This window comes from Spermophilus citellus (assembly GCF_964194105.1).
Source record: "Spermophilus citellus genome assembly, chromosome: 3".
In the NCBI taxonomy this organism is placed as follows: Eukaryota; Metazoa; Chordata; class Mammalia; order Rodentia; family Sciuridae; genus Spermophilus; species Spermophilus citellus.
The window spans coordinates 11,883,434-11,899,461 of NC_138184.1; positions in this window are offsets into that span (position 1 = coordinate 11,883,434).

The window sequence follows — 16,028 nt, forward strand, 5'->3', positions numbered from 1 at the left end:
GATGACCCTCCAGGCGTCCCCTCCCAGCGGGGTCATGTAACTGCCCTTAGTTTTCCAAATGCAATGGACAGCAGCCTGGGAACTCGCCCAAGCCTGGTGCCCAGGGCTCTCAGGCTGTTTTGGTGCCGGGGATGGAACCCGGGGTCTCAGGCAGCCTGGGAGGTGCCCTCTGCTGAGGGCACGTCCAGGGTTCATTAGGCACCAGCTCCACACCCAGGGCCGTCCCCGGGGCTGACCTCAGGTGTGCGGTATCCCTGGCCCCACTACAAGTCACACTCTGAGCCTCTCTGGATGGAAGCCAGGGCCTTGTGCACGAGGAAAACACTCTGCACTGAGCCGCATCCCAGACCTTCTTCTTATGCTCTTTAGAGACAGGGTCTTGCTCAATTGACAAGGCTGGCCTCAAACTTGCCGTCCTCCTGCCTCAGCCTCCTGAGTAGCTGGGATTACAGGTGTGCGCCACTGCACCCAGTTTGGGGAAACTCCTCTCAGGCAGCTACTCCAGGAGCCTGGAGGTGACTCTGAGGCTGGGCATGGTGGTCTCTGGAGGATCAAAAGTTCAAAACCAGCCTCAGCAATGTTGTAAGGCCCTAAACAACTTAGTGAGACCGTGTCTCAAAAGAAAAGATAAAAACGGGGCTGGGGATGTGGATCCGGGGTTAGGCGCCCCAGGCTCAACCCCTGGTACCAAAAAAAGACCAGACACAGTCGCCCTGTGGAACCCACAGAGTCACTCTCAGTCTCTCCTGAACCCTCGCACAGGCTCTTTTGTTTTATTTTCTGAGCTGGGTCTTGCTGAGTTGCCCAGGCTCCGGATCCTCCTGCCTCAGCCTCCTGCAGCCAGGTCTGGGATCCCCGCCCAGTACCGCCGTCTCGGGGTGCACTCCTTACCCACAGGTGCTCTCGACCATATCCGAACCCCCAGCCTGAGTCTCGCTCCCCGATGGCCCCTGCTTGGGGACCCACTGCCATCCTCAGCTGGTTGTCCCTGTGCTTCTGAGCCCTGGTTATAAATCGGGGTTCACACACCCCTCACTTTGGTCAGCTTACTCAAGCAGCTCCCGTTCACACGTACCAGCGGACGCTGAAGGAGACTGCAAAGACACAGGGCGCGAGGCAGGTGGGAGGGGGACCTCCACCCCCCCAGGGACCTCCACCCCCGCCGCTGGGCTCAGGAGCCAGACCCCGCCTGCGGGGGGACCTCAGGTGCTGACTGGAAGTGTCCCCAGCCTGGGTCTTTCCTGGCAGCCAGCCCCCCTCCTAAGGCTAACCAGGGGCTGCCGGGGCCACTCAACACGGTAGCGGTCGCGCGCAGAAGAGAGGTCACAGCTTCGGAAAGTCCAGGATTTCAAGAGTCGTGTCCCAGGACATGAAGACAAGACCAAACCTGGGTCTCACCGTGTCACCGGTTACTTTCCAGCAGCAGGGCAAGGGGCTGTGTGTGGACAGACCTGTCTTTGTGCAGGGTTAGGGCTCCCAAGCCCCCTGAGTTTAACCCCTTCCTGCGCAGGGCTGGACTTGATGGTGGGCTACGGCAGCATCTTTCAGGAGTTCATGTCACCAGGACATGGTGACCGGCACCATACACCCAGCTGGCCGGAAGCTGAGGCAGAAGGGTCACTTGGGGGCTGGGGATGTGGCTCAAGCGGTAGCGCGCTCGCCTGGCATGCGTGCGGCCCGGGTTCGATCCTCAGCACCACATACCAACAAAGATGTTGTGTCCGCCGAGAACTAAAAAATAAATATTAAAAATTCTCTCTCTCTCTCTCTCTTTCCTCTCTCTTTAAAAAAAAAAAAAAAGGGTCACTTGGGCCCAGGAACTCAAGACTGACCTGGGCAACATAGCGGGTGACTATCGCAAGAAGAAGATGAAGAGGAGGAGGAGGAAGAGGCAGAGGAGGAGGAAGAGGGAGGAGGAGGAGGAGAAGTAGTAGTGATAGTTGTTCACATTGAGCTAAGATCTGAGGGAAGTGGATCCTTCACTCACTGAGCCTCTACATGAGATGGCAGCCCAGTGAGAGACCTTGAAGGTATCCATGAGGATATCTGGAGAATTGAAGGCAGAGGGAATAGCAGGTGCGAAGGTCCTGAGGTGGGGCTGAGCTTCTATTAAAAGCAGGAAAATAGGGCTGGGGCTGGGGCTCAATGGTGGAGCGCTTGCCTTCCATGTGTGGGGCACTGGGTTCGATCCTCAGCACCACATAAATGAATAAAATAAAGATCTTGTGTACATCTAAAAATTAAAAATAAATTTAAAAAAAGCAGGAAAGCCAGTGGGATCAGCCCAGGGTGAGAAAAGGAGGTAAGGTCAGGGGCCAGTGGAAGGCAGATTAGAGCATCTGTGGGCAGGACCAGAGCAGGAGACAGCCCAGGGCTCCCCCACTTGGGACCTGGCCAGCTGAGCCGGGGTGGAGTCATATTGTAAGGAGGCAGGGAATTGGAGGAGAGAGGTGAGGTGGAGGGACTCTGAGGCCTCCTGCTAGGGCTCAGATGTGGCTTGTCCCCAGGGTCATGTGCTGGAGGCTTGGTCCTCAGGGCAGGTGTTGGAGGGTGGGAACCTGAAGAGATGGGAGTTAGTGGCAGGTCCTTAGGTCAGCAGGGGGTGTGCTTCCGCTCACATTTCCACTACTGGGAGGCCTTCCCCACCGCACAGCCAATGCCCTTGGTTGAAGCACTATGCCCTTGAGCTTCCAGAGCTGCAAGCAAGCTAAACCCTTTTTCTTTATTTTTATAACTTTTTATACCTTTATTTAATTAATTATTTTATTTTTATGTGGTGCTGAGGATCGAACCCAGCACCTCGTCTGTGCTAGGCAAGCGCTCTACTGCTGAGCCACAACCCAGCCCAACTTTTTTCTTTATAAAATTTACAAGTCTCAAGTATTTTGTTACAGTAAGAAAAAAGGTCGAATAACCCCCACGTGATCCTCACTTCCTGGCATCTGCCTCCTGTGTGAGCCCCTCTCTTTGAGTTTGTACTGACCTAGTGACTCACTTCTAACAATAGAATATGACAAAGTGCTGCCGTGTCCCTTCTGAAATTCCATTCCAAAAGACTGTGACTCCCCCCTTGCTCTGAGAGACTCTGGCTCTCTGCTCTGATGAAGCCACTGGCCAGGCTGTGACGGGCCCTGTTGGAGACCCGCATGGCAAGGAACTGAGGGCGGCCTGGAGTCAATACCAGCGAGGATCTGAATTCTGCAGCAACGTGGTGAGGGGGCTTGGAAGCAGGGCCTTCCCTGACCCAGGCTCCACAGGTGAAGGCAGCCCAGCCACACCTGATTGCAGCCTGGGCGTGCCCTGGAGCAGAGGACCAAGCCACACTGCTTGCTGACCCAGGACACTGAGCCAGCAGCAGCCACATGAGGTTGCACTGGTCACCATGGGCTGCCTGGACCGCGGTGACTCCCCAGGATTATAATGGAACTGAAAGATTCCTGTTGCACAGTGACATCACAGTCCCGGTGACGTCATGGTGCCATGCCTTCTCCACGTGCCTCTGGTGATGCGAGGTACACAAGCCTGCGGTGTCACCAGTGCGGTGAAGGTGTACCATGTGAACCTGTGTATAGCACATGGTGCTCGATAACGATGACCCCTGACTGTTACTGGTTGTGAATTTCTCTGCTGTGACGTATCATTGTTGTAGAGTGTGCGCCTTCTGCTTAGAACAGAAGTTTGCTGTGAAACACTGTCACAGGCTTTGCCCCCAGCAGCCTGAGGTGTATTTGTGTGTGTGTGTGTGTGTGGAGGAATGTGTGAGTACTGGGGATTGAACTCAGGGTCACCCGACCACTGAGCCACACCCCAGCCCTATTTTGCATTTTATTTAGAGACAGGGTCTCACTGAGTTGCTTAGGGCCTCGCTTTTGCTGAGGCTGACTTTGAACTTGAGATCCTCCTGCCTCAGCCTCCCGAGGGTACGCCAAGATGCCCAGCAGCCTTACACACACACACACACACACACACACACACACACACACACGGGCTTTGTGGGGCTGGGGAGGGAACCCGGGGCCTTGCACCTTTAGGCAAGCGTCTACCCCTGAGCTCCACCCCAGACTTATGACATGGATGGAGTACATCAAGAGGCCGTATCGACCATGCTGTCTAGGTCGTGTTAAGTACATACCGTGATGTTGACACAACAAATTCACCTAATGGCCTGTGTTTTGCAGAATGTGTTCCCGTTGCTAAGTGATACATGACCTATATTTTAAGCCCCTAACTTTGGGTTTCATTTGTTAAACATCAAGAAACAACACACAGAGCAGATTCAGCCAGAAGTTAGGAGGGGAACCCAGAGTCATGAGTTCTGCCATGTTGAAGAAAAGTGTGATTACCCCGAGCCGAGCCCCCCAACGCCCCCAGCCCATTGCAGGGCCCAAGGCCAGGACTTGAGTTGGGTAGTTTATGGGAAACGACCCTAGGAAGCCCCAGCGGAGAAGAGAAGAGGGGTGGGAGGGATTTGCATGTGGTGTGTCCCCTCTGCAATTCATGTTGGGGTTTAATCCTCATTATGAGAAACCAAGAGGTGGGACCAGATGAGCCCCATAAGAGGTGATAAGGATCTGGGTGGCCCACACCCGTCATCCCAGTGACTCGGGAGGCTGAGGCAGGAGGATGGTGACATCAAAGCCAGCCCCAGCAAAAGCGAGGCACTGAGCAACTCCGTGAGACCCTGTCTCTAAATAAAATGCAAAATAGGGCTGAGATGGGGCTCAGGGGTTAAGCGCCCTTGAGTTTGATCCCCGGTAGCCCCCACCAAACAAAAATTAATTAAATAAATAAAAACAATAGGGCTGGGGCTCAGGGGTAGAGCGCTTGCCCAGCCCGGATGGGGCCCTGGGTTCCATCCTCAGTACCATAAATAAATAAATAAATAAATAAATAAATAAATAAATAAATAAATAAATAAATAAATAAATAAATAAAAGCGTTGTGTCCATCTACAACTAAAACAGAAATATTTTTAAATAAAAATAACAAAAAGCACTAGGGGTGTAGCTCAATTCTGGAGCACCCCTGAGTTCAGTCCCCCGTCCAAAAAAAAAAAAAAAAAAGAAAGAAAAAAAGAAAAGAAAGAAAGAGAAAAAAAAGAAAGAAAAAGAAAATATAGCAAAACCCGCCCCAGTTTTAAAAGCCCCCCCCAGTAGCGACGCCTGTCAAACCGGCTCCCGTCTCATTGGTCGAGACGGGCCACGTGGTCGCGCTGTGGGCGGGGCCATGCCCTCCCGACCTGGTACCTGGAGCTCCAGCTGGATCACGCAGGTGAACCGACAGGGACCACGACAGGGACCGGGGACAGCGGGTGTCTGGAGCCAGCAGGGAGGTCCTCGTGGGGAGCTGGCCCAGGCTCCTTGATGATTGGTATTGACACCTGCGGGGACCGCAGGCCCGGCCACCCCCTAAGTGCAGAGAGACTCAGGGGTCCCTGCAGCCGCTGGTTCATGCCTCCGCCCCGTGTCACCCTCTGGGCCAGGTGGTTTGAAGTGTGGGATATTGACATGCATGACACATTCACCATCGTGGCCATCGTTAGGTGTGCCGTGAAGGACAGTCGGTACATGCACACTGTGGTGCGACCGTCACCACCGTGGTCACCTCCCTGGTCACCGTGGTCACCGTGTCATCTCCAGCACTCGAGATCTTATCTTGGCAAACCGTTCAGCCCTCGCTGCCTCCCCCTCCGGCTCCCCGGGAGGCCACCCACCCGGAGGGCACCCACCCTTCTCTTCTCCTCTCCAAACTTCATGGCTCTGGGGACCTCGGATGAGGGGACTCCTACAGCCTGTGTCTTCGGGGGTTGGGCTGATTTCATCTCAAGGTCCATCCAAAATGCAGCACGTGTCAGAATTTCCTTCCTTATTTCATTTTTATTAATTGCATTTTTAAAAATAGCCCCTGACAATTCCTAACAGAACGCCGGAGCGAGAAGCCTTCTGCAGTCCTGTGCTCCTGGGCCTCAGGACCCTTTTCGTCTTGCAAAACTGAAACTCTCACCCTATTAAACGGGAACTTCCCACCCCGCCCCCAGCCCCTGGCACCACCTGTTGACTTTCCGTTTCTATGAGTTTTAGTTGAGTTAGTTTTAGTTTTATTACTTCATAAAAATGGAACCATGTGGGATCTAAGGGACGTGTCTCTGGGGCACTGGCTCATTTCACTCAGGATATTGTCCTCAAGGTCCACCCTGGCTGTAGCGTAGGTCAGAATTTTCTTCCTTTTTCAGGCCACATAATATTCCTTTATGTGCATCCATCCATCTGCAGACCCTTGGGTTGCCCCTCAAGTGAGGCTGGGGGGGGAGAGCTGCTGGGCCCGCCAGGGCGCAGATCTGGACCCTGTGGTAGTCCTGTGTCACTTTTAGGAACCTCCATCTCTTTTCTGTTCCCACCAGGGGTGTACAGGCCCCGACCCCACAGGAGACCCTCTGCAGTTTGGGTGGCTGCCACCCCAGGGGGTCAAGTGGCATCTGGCTGTGGTTTTGCTCTGCATTTCCTAGAGATTAGACGTCGGGCATCTTTTCCTGTGTTTACTGGCTGTTTGTCCAGCAGGGCTTTTAACGACGGTTTCGAAGGAAGTTTAGGGTGTGGGTGTCACTTTTCCGGCCAATGCCAGGGTCATCTGGCCACGGGGTCTTCCAGGCCTGGCACTTCAGTCCCCGGCAGAAGCTGGGGGAGAGAAGCGGTGGTGGCAGCGTTTCGGCGGGGGGGGGGGGGGGCCTGATATTGAAATGTGTCACGAAGACTCGTCAACGGCCACAGAAAATCCCAGTGACACCCTCGTGCCCCGCACGGGGGTGCCCGCAGGAAGTGCACTTACAAAATGCCACCTCCAACCGCTCAGAAAAGGTGATGCCATCTGCCCAGCGCGGTTCCTTGTCCCAGCAGGCTGTGGCCCCTCCTGGAGGGGACATCACTGCCGCTGTGTGAGCAGATCCAGGGATGTGGACCCTCCTCCCCTCCCCCCCCCCCCCCCCCCCGCCTCTGGCACCCGGAGCCTCTCCACAGACCACAGATTTTTTTTTCTTTCAATTAGCTCACTTTTCCTTTTTTAAAAATTCTTAAATGAACTTATTTAGAAAGGAAACTTCATGCCACTACCACAAAAGGAAACCAGGGCCCCTTTCCATGAGCAGAGAGGAAAGAAAGCCATCAGCCAGCGGGGGAGGAGGTTAGGATTCCGCTCGTGCCGCAGCCGCTGGGGCTCAGAGGAGGCACCCCGAGCCAAGTCTAGGGGCCACCCTCTCGGGCTGTGCCTGAACTCTCAGAACCCAGAGAGCCACTCTTGTCAAAAAAACTGTTCTTTAAAAAAAAAAAAAAAAAGTTTTAGGAGAGACACAAAGGAAAAGAAATGAGGGCCAGGCGCCAGGGCGCAGGCCTGTCATTCCAGCGGCTTGGGAGGCTGAGGCAGGAGGATTGAGAGTTCAAAGCCAGCCTTAGCCAGGGTGAGGCCCCAAACAACTCAGTGAGACTCGGTCTCTAAATAAAATACAAAATAGGGCTGGGGATGGGGCTCAGTGGTTGGGGGCCCCTGAGTTCACTCCCTAGTACTCGAAAGAAAGAAGAAATAAATGCAAGGCTGGGCTGGGGCTCAGTGGTAGAGCTTTGGTTCCAGCCCCCGCACCGCAGAAAAAAGGAAAACCGAAAGAGCTGGGCACAGGGGCACTCGCCTGTCCTCCCAGGCTGCTCTGGAGGCCCAGGAAGGAGGATCGCAAGTTCAAAGCTAGCCTGGGAACGTAGCTAGGTCCTGTCTCAAAATCCAAAGAGCCGTGGCTGCAGCCCAGTAGCAGAGTCCCCCTGGGTTCCACCCCCAGTAACACACACACACAGAAAAGAAGAAAAAAGAAAACTGAAAGCAATTACTTGAGCTGTTCAAAGGGGTCAGAAATAGACCCGTAATGAGCCGGGGGGGGGGGGGGGGGGCGCCTCACCCCGAGCCATGGCCCAGACCTTTGGGTATTTTACTTAGAGACAAGGTCTCGATGAGATGCTCGGGGCCTCACTAAATTGCGGAGGCTGGCTTTGAACTTGTGATCCTCCTGCTCAGCCTCCCGAGTCACTGGGATTACAGGCATGTGCCACCACTCCTGGCTCAGACATTCATTCATTCAACCATTATTGAGCACCAGCTGTATATTTTGCTCTGAGCCAGGTAGGTGGGAGCCTTGGAAGGTTCTTGCAGACCAGGTGTTCACCGGTGCCCCCTGGAGGGAGGCCAGGGCAGAGGCAGCTGATCCAGGTGAGCCATGACAGGGTGTGGATTCTGGAACTCGCCACCATTGCGGAACCCCAGCTCTGCCCCCGTCTGTGTGACCCTGAGCCACCCTCCTGACAGGAGCGTCTGTTTCCCCAGGTGTCAGGCTCGGAGCAGGCGAGGCAGGGATGGTGGGGGAGTGAGACGCAGTGGTCATGCAGACACTGTTAGGGATGAGGTGGGGACAAGAGAGAAGCCATCTGGGGCTTGAGAAAGGGCCCAGAAGAGCCGCGGCCTCCTGCAGATAAACGAAGGAGCCGGGAGAGCCAGGTGCACGTTCCCTGGGCAGCCTGCGTGTACCCTCACCGCCCTGAGACCTCTCTGTACCTGTGACAGACACACACCCACAGAGTCCAGGACCCGCAGGCAGCTGCCTGTGGACCATGATGTCCCAGCTGGCAACCCCCATGCCTTGCCGGGTGTTCAACGTGGGAACTGCAGCTCAGTCTCACCGACAGCCCTCTTTAGTTTGCAACCCCCAGGAACCACCCTCCTTCTTGGGTAACCTGCCTCATCTTCCTATCCTGAGCATTCTCCACGTGGAGCTCATTTGTCACGCTTACTGTCTTCTTTGCTGGAAAGTCAGCCCCACGGGGTGGAGGTCTATGTCTGGCTGTTCACACCTCCGTCCTCCATGGCCCAGAGCAGCCCCGGGCAGGCAGTGTTTGTTGAGTGAATGCACGATAGACATGTCTGTGGAGGGAGAAAAATGCCTGCCTCATTCTAGGGCTGCAGGAAGATTAACTGAGGGACAGTTGGTGGCCACAAAGGAGAGACGATGTCAGGTGGGATGATGTCCAGGGTGGGGCTGGGGAAGCACATGCTTAGTTGGATCAGCTTTTTAATTTTTTGAGGTAAGATGAACACAAAATGAACCATTTTAAAGTGAATGGCCCAGGGGCATTTGCACGCGGACCACGCTGCACAACTATCGCCTCCCTCTCCCGGAAAGGAGGTGCCGCCCCTATTAGCAGTCACCCCATGCCCCTCCCCCAGCCCCCCAGCAATCGCAGATCTGTTTTCCGCCTCTATGGATTCCCCTGTTCTGGGCATCTCGTGTAGATGAGTCATGCGGCGTGCTTCTCTGTGACTGGCCCCTTTCTCTCTGGGTCATGTTTGGGAGGTCCACCCACGCTGTGGGAGCTGCACCCCTGTTAGTGGCTGACTAATATTCCACTATGCCTTTGGCTGACCTCTTCGTCCACTGGGTTGTGTCCACACTGGCCGGGCGGGAAACAGCCGGGACGTGGAACTGGAGCCTCTGAATCCCGCGTCCATTCTTGCAGACGGGTAACCCAGGATAGAACAGCTGTGTCACCGAGTAACTTAACGAACGATCTGTCACTTTTTGAGGAAGTGACAACCCGTTTCTCACTGCTGTCAAGAAGAAACCCCGGCCCGATGGGCACAGTGCGTGGTGGTTGGGGGGGGTAGTTTATTGTCACCAGTCACTTCTTCCTAGGACGGGCTACGACCCTCTCGGCGCCATCCACTGCCCCGGTTCCCAAGGACCGTGAGGATCCTGGGCCAACCCCTCCTGCAGCGTCCCCCGGAGGCAGGAGCCCACCCTCCCCTGGGCATTGCCTCCACCCGCTTTGCTACACCCAAAAGCCCTTGCAGAAAGAGGAAGAGGCCAGGGACTGCAAGAGAGTGACGGAAAAGCCAAGTGTCACCTGCTGTCTCCGCTCAGAATTGCAGAGCTTCCTGTTGGCCTCTGCCAGTCCCTGCCCTCAGCGTCGCAGGCCCAGCTCCACGGTCCTCTCCTCAGCCCCTCCATGCTGCCCAGGAGAGCCTGTGGCCACCAGACTTGCTCCCTTCCCTGCTGTGGATGGAGCCCAGGGCCCTGTGCGTGCTGAGCGCGGGCCTCACCCCTGAGCCCCCACCCCGGCACCTTGAACCATTATTTTCCCAGTTCTTTAAGGTCCCTAGGCTCACAGAAGCTATTCAGTGGATGTAATTCCCGGGACCACCGCCTCTCGCCCACGGCTGGCTGCCTGTTACTTTATTTATTTATTTATTTATTTATTTATTTATATTTATTTTTTAGTTTTTGGTAGACACAACATCTTTGTAGGTGGTGCTGAGGATCGAACCCAGGCCGCACACACACCAGGCAAGCGCGCTACTGCTTGAGCCACATCTCCAGCCCCAAGTTACTTTATTTTAATTTATTTTGTAAAGCAGTTTTGTGGAGATGGTCCTCATCATGTCGCCCAGACAGGTCTTGAACTCCTAGACTTAAGCGATCCTCCTGCCTCAGCCTCCTGAAGTAGCTGGCTCCACAGGTGGGGGCCACCAGACATGGCCTCATTTACTTTTTAAAATGATATCAGAGGCTGTAATCCCAGTGACTCTGGAGGCTGTGGCAGGAGGATCACATGTTGGAGGCCAGCCTGGGCAACTGAGTGAGGTTCTGTCTCAAAAAAAAATGAATTAGGAAGGGGGCTGGGCTGGGGCTCAGTGGCAGAGCACTCGCCTCGCACAGGTGAGGCCCTGGGTTCGATCCTCAGCACCACATAAAAACAAAGATATTGTGTCCATGTGTAACTAAAAAATATTTTGTAAAAAAAAAAGGGCTGGGGGCGGAGTTCAACGGTAGAGGGCTTGTCAGTGAGGCCCTGGGTTCTGTCCTCAGCACCAAAAACAATTTAAGAAGACATCGGACATCGGGGGCTAATCCTGCTCCGCCCACAGATGGATTTGATCCCGTGAAATGGGCCAAGGCAGATTTACCAACATCAGGTGTCCCCAAGGTGCCCAATCCTAGGTTCCCGTTCTCTTTCCACCCCAGGGAGTGATGGGTGGGGGACACTCTTCCCCTGAGCTCCGTCCCCAGTCCTTTTATTTCACTGTAAGCCAGGGTCTTGCCGAATTGCCCAGGCAGACTGGGGACCTGCCATCCTCCTGCCTTCCAGGTGGCTGCGATCACAGGTGGGTGTCACAAGGCCCGCGTCACCGGGCCCCGTTCTCCTTCTCTTGCTTGAAGCAAGCTCTTTTCAGAACCCGGTTTCTGTTGCTTTCCTCTCTCATTTTATAAAGTCATGTCTGTATTTCACCTCAAAACCCCACCTTCTCTGTGTGGCCTGACATTATGCTAAACGGCCGTCATTTTAAGAAAACACTTGTATTCAGAAACGTGGACTTATTTACAATCAGTGGGAATAGAGAGTTTCACTTAGCAAAGGCGTGTATACATAAGGAAATAGATAAGAACAAGCATGACAGCGAGGGGTGGGGTGCACACCTCTAATCCCAGGGACTGGGGAGGCTCAAGCAGGAGGGCCACAAGTTTGAGGCCAGCCTCAGTACTACCCCCCACCAAAAAAAAAAAAAAAAAAGGAAAAAGAAGAAAAAAAGAAAGAAAGAAAAAGAAGTTCTCAGCCACGGAGAACTAGGGCTCTGTCCCTTCCCTCCCTATCCTACAGGAGACCCCCCCGACACACACCCATTTTTTGTCCTTCATTCTTTTGCTTATTTTCCTTTTCTTTCTTTCTTTTTTTTAAGACAAATTTTCCAGGCTGGCCTCCAATTTGCAGTCCTCTGGCCCCAATCTCCCCAGTAGCTGGGATTGCAGGTGTGTACCACATCCTTATATTTTTAATTTTTTTTTTTTTAGTTATAGATGAACACAATACCTTCATTTTATTTATTTCTCTTTAGTGGTGCCGAGGATGGAACCCAGGGCCCCACTCATGCTAGGCTGCACCATTGAGCCACAACCGCAGCCTCACATCCTTATTTTTTAAGAAAATATTCTCACATATGTTTGTATGCTGAAACCAGATCTTATTTTGTTTTCTTTGGGTCTGAGCTTTTTGGTGAAGAGGTCTTTCCTACAGAGCTTGGGGGACTTTTTTCTTTTTCTGGTTTTCCTCCTCAAGATTCTGTATGAAATTGTCACACTCAAATTTAAGATTTCTCTCTCTCTCTCTCTCTCTCTCTCTCTCTCTCTTTATTTTATGGTGCTGGAAAAGGAACCCAGACCTACGTATTAAGCATGCACCCCACTAATGAGCTAGCCCCTCAGTTTTTTAAATTGAGAGGAATGTGATATGGAGACTCAGCCATCACATTGCACACTCCTGGGGTTCTTTTTCCTGGCTGTATTATATTTCACCTGTTTATGCAGTTACCGCTGGGGAGCTGCCTGGGTTTCACTGCAGTGTCAGTCACCCACAGGGGCTGGGCCTGTGGGAAGCCCTGGGTTCCTTTCCCAGCACAGCGGGAGGAGGGAGGGGAATCATTGAAGTTGCCCTTTTAAGTAACCCTCCCCCTGTTCCCCCGGCACTGGCCCAAATCTTGTTGATCGTCAGTCCTGTGGAAGAGGCAAAGCTGGGGACGTTTTGAAACGCGGCTGCCCAGTGAAGAGCCCTTGGCGCTCTGGCCACCCGCGGCCTGCAGTCTCAGCAGCTGCTTATATACAGCCTATTTATAGCCCGTCCCCGCCCCCACCCCGCGTCACAGCCCCCAGCTGGGGCAACCAGTGAGCTGGGACCCGGGGAAGGGGAAGTGTGTGGCCAGGCGTGGGATTGTTTGGGGTTGGGGGCGCCCTGCAGCTTCCTCGGGGCTGTTTCCTAGAAGCTGAGGACGTGGAAGTAGCAGCTCAGCCCCCTTCTGTCACCGCCGGGCGCAGTGGGCGGAGGAACCAGGTGCTGGGACCTGTCTGCAGCGGGCACAGGCGCCTCCAGCCACTGCCACCTCATGCTGCTCCTCTGCCACATCTCTGTCCCCCTCTGCCCCTGAGACCCCGGCAGCTCCAGCCCCAGGAGACTGAGAGGCGGGGGTGGTCCTGGGGCCCGGTTCCAGGGCAGCGCCTCCACGTGGCTCCGTCTATATTTAGGAGGCTGCTGGGGCCTCCCGCCCTCCGCTGGCCTGGCCCGGCTGGGCGGGGACCAAGGGGTTAAGGGGAGCTGCTGGGCCCGCCAGGGGTGCCCCCAGGTGTCCGGCCTGCAGGAGGAGAGGGCCTGCCCAGGTCGGGGCGCCGCAGCCCCCAGCTCCTCCCTGCTCCGGGGCTTCCTGCCTCCGACAGCTGTGGCCTCGCACAATAGCGGCCGCCTGGCCGGAGCCGCTCAGGCCCATCCGCGGGGCTGTCCGGCCCCTTCCTCTGCCATTGTGTCCCAGCGCGGGGCATCCTGTTAGGCCCCCTCCACCGGGACCCCAGCTGACCCCCTGCCTGGGCCCAGGCTTATGAGGGTGCTGGGCACCGGGGTCCCCTCCTCCCTTGGCCCTGCAGAGGGCAGCTAGGAGAAGCCCCAGCTCCCACCCGCCTCAGGCAGGCCGTGCTCAGCCAGCAGCCACCTCCAGCCACCCTGCCACTGTGCCCGGGGTGGAACTGAGACCCAGAGAGGCAGCCAGAGGGCCACACAGTGCAACACAGGGACAGGACGCTCGGGGTGCTCTGGGACTCTGGGCAAGACAGTGCACACACCCACCCCGGGCCTCGGTTTCTCCATCCATCAAGTGGGAACCACAGCCCTGCCACCCAGGGTCCGGGGAGGGTAGGTGAGCTCTGTCACCATGAGTACCCAGAAGTGCCAGGTGCTGGACACGCTGACGTGGAGGGGACAATCCTATAAATGACGGGATTCTTCTAACAACATAATGAGTCCCCTGTCCTCTTGGAGGGGTGACCCCGGGTCATTGACCTCAGCCCCTCCCCAGCTGCCCGGTTTCCTGTCCCTCCTGATGCCAGGTGGAACCGAGGTTGTGAGCTGGTCCAGGGGCCACATTTGGGTCTTGGGAGCTGGACCCTCGGGGCACAGGAGTCAGATCAGGAGGCCTGGGGAGGCTTCCTCCAGTGAGGGGCGTCAGGTGCCCGTCCAGCCCCGGGGCAGCCCTACCCCCGCAGGCCACTGCAGGGAAGAGGACGAGAGTCCTGCCCCTGGCCGGGGTCCAGCAGAGGACAGGAGCAGACAGTAAACAAGGCAAGCAGATTATATGATGGGGACATGAACCAAGAAAGCAGGAGGGGCTGGGATGTAGCTCAGGGGCAGGGCATGTGCTGGCAGCCCAAGGCCATCTGCAGGGCCACCAAAAAAAAAAAAAGTTGGGCAGTATTGGGAGCAACCGGAGGAGGGGAGAGGTCTGCATCGGGGTGAGGGTGGTCAGGGTGTGTCTGACTAAAACCCTGAAGAAGAGGGCAGACTGCAGGTTGCTGGCGTGAGCGCAGTTCATAGGCCCTGGCAACAGCCTATGCAAAGGCCCTGTGTCTGTCCTCTCCACAAGGAAAACTGGAACTGTGAAGGTAAGAGGGACAGAGAGGAGACGAGAACTGGGCAGTGATGAGACAGACTTGTGCAGGGCCTTGGGGCCCAGGGAGGGCAGGAGTTCTGCTGTAAGTGAGGTGGGAGCTCTAGAGGGTTCTTGAGGTGTGGGCCCCGACTCAGGTGCTCAAGGAGCAGCCAGCGGGGGCATCAGGGGCACCGGGTCAGAGGCTGAGGCTGGACCTGGGTGGAGCCGCGGAGGAGGAGAAGTCATTCTGGGTCTATTTGAAGGCACAACCGCAGGACTTGCTGACCGGCCAGATTATGGGGTGGCAGTGGTGGAAGCGGGGATGTCCCTTCTCAGGCCTTCCTCAAGAACAGGACAAACATCTGGAAGCCTTTGTCCTCTGCGACCTGTTCCTTTGTTCCTCGGCTCTGGGCGGCCAGCGGGTCGGGCATTTGAGTCCCCATTGGACAGACAGAATCCTGAGTCCAGGGAGGCCAGACCTCCTCCAGGGGCCCAGGACCATCCCTGGGGGAGCAGGCAAGGGGATAACGGTCACCAGAGAAGGGTGGGGACTCCGCCTGGGCAGCGGGCAGCCCCTCCGGCCTCCCCGATGGCTTCTCCAGACACCAGCTGTCTGACCTGCTGTCTGCAGGGCGGAGCCCTCAGCCGGGCTTTCCAGCTTTCCAGGGAAAAAGCCAAAAATCCACTCTGGACGGGAGCTGGCCCCTGTCCTCATGGCCTCCCCTGCTGTCCACTCCTCTTCCCAAACCCCTCGGCTCCCGGGCAGCAGCCTGGGACTGCACCCCTCAGGGTCTCTGACTCCGGCTCGGTTGCCTCCTGGTTTGGTGGGGAAGGCACCCGGGCCTCCACAGGTCAGGCAAGTGTCCGCCACCCACAGATCTGTACAGGCCACTGGTGACTTAACCACCCAAAGCCACGTTCCTGCCTCCTGGAACTACTCTGTACTGTTAATTTTCTTTTGCACCCTGGATCCTTTCATGTGAAAAGGAGACTGGGGATACTGCTGGAGGCCCTGGGTCCCCTTCCCAGCACACACACATGCACACACACACACACACACACACACACACACTGGGGATTGAACCAGGGATGCTACATCTCCAGCCTTTTTAATTTTAAAATGTTTGAAACAAATTCTCCCTTCCTTACGGAGGGTCTCACTGAGTTGCAGAGGCTGGCTTTGAATTTGCAATCCTCCTACCTTGGCCTCCCAAGCCGCTGGGATTGCAGATGCGCACACCACACCCAGCCCAGCGGAAAGTCCGATTTACTTATTTGTGGGGCTGGGATCCATCCCAGGGCCTCCTGCCTGCCGGGCGAGTGCATTGTCCCTGAGCTACCACCCCAGGCCCAAAGAAATGTGCATTCAGGGGACACAAAGCCAGGTTTGGATACTGTGCCTGCTGAGCCTCAGGGTCACTTGCCAGGACTTACTCGGTGGCCTTGGGCTCCTTGTAGAGACTGGGGTCTGGGCTGGCTGTACCGCTCTTGGCCGGGCCCCTCATGAGCGGTGTGGGTGCCTGTGCCTTGGTCTGTCC